Source organism: Myotis daubentonii, chromosome X, assembly GCF_963259705.1.
Source record: "Myotis daubentonii chromosome X, mMyoDau2.1, whole genome shotgun sequence".
In the NCBI taxonomy this organism is placed as follows: domain Eukaryota; kingdom Metazoa; phylum Chordata; class Mammalia; order Chiroptera; family Vespertilionidae; genus Myotis; species Myotis daubentonii.
Genome location: NC_081861.1, coordinates 51347832 through 51352054, shown reverse-complemented (window position 1 = coordinate 51352054; position 4223 = coordinate 51347832). Strand labels below are relative to the sequence as shown.

The 4223-nt window shown below is 38.0% G+C and overlaps 1 pseudogene; it reads right to left on the bottom strand.

Annotated features, from left to right (window-relative positions):
• Window positions 1-451: 451 nt before the first annotated feature.
• On the bottom strand, window positions 452-806 carry LOC132224570 (small ribosomal subunit protein uS10-like; annotated as a pseudogene).
• Window positions 807-4223: the final 3417 nt, after the last annotated feature.

Here is a 4223-nt window from a genome sequence, read left to right as displayed (position 1 = left end):
TTCCTTGTAGTGTGTCTAATTTACCTGCATACAATTATTCATAGTATTCTTATATAGTCAATTTTATTTCTGAAATTTCAGTAGTAATGTTCCCTCTTATATTCCTGATCTTAATAATTTGCATCTTCTCTCTGGTCATGGTCTGTCTAGTTAAAAATTTGTCAATTTTGTTATTAATTTTGAAGAACCAACTTTTGATTTTGTTAGTTTTCCATTTTATTGATTTCCACTCTAATCTTTGTTATTTCCTTCGTTCTGATTGCTTTGGATTTAATTTGCTCTTCTTTGTGTAGTTTTCTTTAAAATATTAGGTTAGGTGGTTGATTTCGAGGTATTTCATTTTTTCTTAATCTACACATTTACAACTACAAATTTCCCTCTAAACACTGCTTTAGCCATATCCTATAAGTTTTTTTAAAAAACTGATAGTCAATTTATTAAAAAGGTTGATTTAAACATCTGCAATGGTGACTTCAACTTTGACTTCTGGCTCAATACTGATGAAAGTAATCTGCTTAACAGTCTCAGGACTGTGCAAATCAATGAAAGGCTTGTGGCTCCTCATCTGAAGCCTAGCCTGAAGTCTTAGAACCCTCCCCACAGCGAGCTTTTCTTATAGTGATTCTCAGAGTCTTCACAAGCATCTGAACTGTTCCTTTCATTTTGAGATTCTTTTTCTTTGCCCCACTGATCAAGTCAGCACACACCTACAAAGATTTTACTTCGTGGCTGGTTAGAGTAATTCTAATTCAGTGAATCATCACTTCTGGTTCCACCAATGTCTTTCAGGTATCTTTAAAAGCCATGGCTGCAGGGCAGCTCTCTGACCAACTTGTTCTATGTAAGAGTGAACAGTGGTGAAGGCAAGCAGCAGTGAGTCAGTAGGAGGAGTGGACAGGATGGAGCTCTGCTGCAGCTGCAACCGTGTCTTCCTCAAAGAGCTGATAAGTTGAATATGTTGTGGTTTTGCTTCCATTAATTTTTAAGTATTTTTTCTCTCTCTCTCTCTTTTTTTTTTACCGGGATGCAAGAAGTATTTTATAATTTACCTTATTTCTTCACATACCCATTGGTTATTTAGGGTTGTGTTATTTAATTCACATTGCTATTTTTGAATATATTATTTGAGAATATCTCAACATTCCTGCCACTGATTTCATTCTGATGTGGTCAGAGAACAGACTTAGTATGATTTTAGTCTTTTAAAATTTATCAAGAATTTTTTTCCTTATCACCATTTATCCCCTCGATGCCCTCTTCCACCTCCACTCACCTTCCTCCCCACAACCACCCCTGCAATCACAATACTGTTGTCCATCTCTGTGAGTTCTCTCTCTCTCTCTTTTCTTTTTTGCTCCCTCTCTCCACCTTGTAATTTTGTTCCATGTGCTCTTTAGAACAATGTGTATTTTGTGTTGGGCAGGGCATTCTATAGAAGTCTATTGGGTCTAGTTGATTTATAGTGCTGTTCAAGTCTTCAGTTTTCTTCCTTTTTATTTATTGATTTGAGGAGAGAGAGAGAGAAAAAAAGAAAGAGAAAGAAATTTGTTTTTCTACTTATTTATGCATTCATTGGTTATTTCTTGTATGTACCCTGATCAGGTATCAAACCTGCAAACTTGGCATATGAGGATGAAGCTCCAACCAACTGAGCTATCTGGCCAGGATCAAGTTTGTCATTTTCTTGTTAATATTTTGCCTATTTGTACTATTCCTATTGAAAATAGGATATTCAAGAGAGACTGCAGCTGAAACCTCTCCCGGTGTGTCGGCTCAGCAGCGGAGACCGCGTCATCTTGAGTGGCTGCTACCGGCATCCAGAGATCAGCTACTAACCTGGAAACAAGGGATCTCAAGCAGCGTGACTGCATGAACTCAGACAAGCACTGCTTCTTCTCATGGAAAGCAGAGAGAGAACTACATAACCAAACACCTGGAGAAGAGAGATCATGGTGAAACAAAGAACCAACCCACATATGAAAGAAAAACAGGCATCATCAGAAAAGCAAGTAAACAAAATGGAGGCAATGGAGGCAAGCAACCTTTCAGAGAAAGAATTCAGAGAAATGGCCATAAGGTGGATGAAAAGAATGGAAGACAAATTCAACAATATGTGTAGGAACCAAGAGGAAATGAAGAAAAACCAAGAAGAAATGAAAAATGACATCACTGCTATAACGAACTCAATAGAAAGCATCAACAGTAGACTAGAAGAAGCAGAGGACCGCATCAGTGAGCTAGAAGACAAGGTAGGAGAAAATACCCAAACAGAACAGCTTCTAGGAAAAAAAAAATTAAAAAGCAGGAGGAGAGCCTAAGAGAACATTGGGACAACACGAAATGAAACAACATCCGAGTAATAGGGGTGCCAGAAGGAGAGGAAACTGAGCAAGGAATAAAAAACCTTTTGAAAAAATAATAACAGAAAATTTTCCTGATATAGGGAAGAAAAAACTCACACAAATCCAAGAAGCTCACAGAGTCCCAAACAAAATGAATCCAAAAATACCGACGCCAAGTCACATAATAATTAAAATGGCAAACACCAAGGACAAAGCAAGAATCTTAAAGGCAGCCAGAGAGAGACAGAAAGTTACCTACAAAGGATCCCCTATCAGACTAGCGACCGACTTCTCAACAGAAACACATCAGGCAAGAAGGGAATGGAATGAAATATACAAAGTCATGCAAAGGAAGGGTCTGAATCCAAGAATACTGTACCCAGCGAGGCTATCAATCAAAACTGAGAGTCAAATCAGGAGCTTCACAGACAAAAACGGTCTACGGGAGTTTATTACAACCAAACCAGCAATGCAAGAAATGCTAAAGGGTCTGCTGTAAAAAAAAAAAAAATAGGAAACAAGGAATGCAGCAGTAAAGAACAAAAATGGCGACTAACAAGTTTCTATCAATAATAACTTTAAATGTAAATGGATTAAATGCCCCAGTCAAAAGGCATAGGGTAAATGAGAGGATAAGAAAACATGACCCATATATCTGCTGTCTACAGGAAACCCACCTCAGAAAAAAAGACACACACAGACTGATGGTGAAGGGATGGAAAAAGGTTTTTCAGGCCAATGGAAGTGAAAAAAAAAAAAGCCAGGGTAGCAATACTTATATCTGACAAATTAGATCTCAAAGTGAAGGACATAAAAAGAGATAAAGAAGGCCACTTCATAATACTGAAGGGAGCAGTCCAACAAGAAGAAATAACTCTCATAAATATATATGCACCCAATATAGGAGCACCCAAATACGTAAGAAATCTTCTGGAGGAGATCAAGGGAGAGATTGACAGCAATACAATTATAGTAGGGGACCTTAACACTCCATCATCACCACTGGACAAATCCTCTAAACAAAAACTCAGCAAAGAAACATCAATCCTAAATGACTCACTAGATCAGATGGAATTAATTGACCTCTTCAGAACATTTCACCCCAAGCCACATAATATACATTCTCCTCAAGTGCACATTTGTCATCTTCAAAGATAGACCATATATTGGGTCACAGACAAAGTCTCTTCAAATTCAAGAAAATTGAAATCATATCAAACATCTTCTCAGACCACAATGGCATAAAACTGGAAATCAACTACAACAAAAACAATCCAAAAAAATCAAACACATGGAGACTAAATAGCATGCTATTAAACAATGACTGAGTTACCAGAGAGATCAAAGAAGAAATAAAAAACATCATGGCAACAAACACAACAATCCAAATGAAAACACAACAATCCAAAACCTATGGGACACAGTGAAAGCAGTCTTGAGAGGGAAGTTCATAGCTCTACAAGCCTACTGCAAGAAACAATGAGAATAAATGACCTAACTCTACAACTCGAAGAGTTAGAAAGAGAGCAACAAAAAAAGCCCACTGTAAGCAGAAGAAAGGAAATAACAAAGATCAGAGTGGAGATAAATGACCTAGAGACCAAAAAAACAATACAAAAGATCAACAAAACCAAGAGCTGGTTCTTTGAAAGCATAAACAAGATTGATACACCTCCAGCCAGGCTCACCAAGAAACAAAGAGAGAGGACCCAAATAAACAAAATAAGAAATGAAAGAGGAGAAATTGCTGGGGTCCAACCCCAGCAGGTCCAGGGGTTCCCAAAGGTGTGGATGGAGTCGGCGAAGAAGGCATGACACGGAAACAGCATTCAGTTGATCAGCAGCCTAGCCAGGATCTCTAGCCAGGATCTCCAGCCAAGT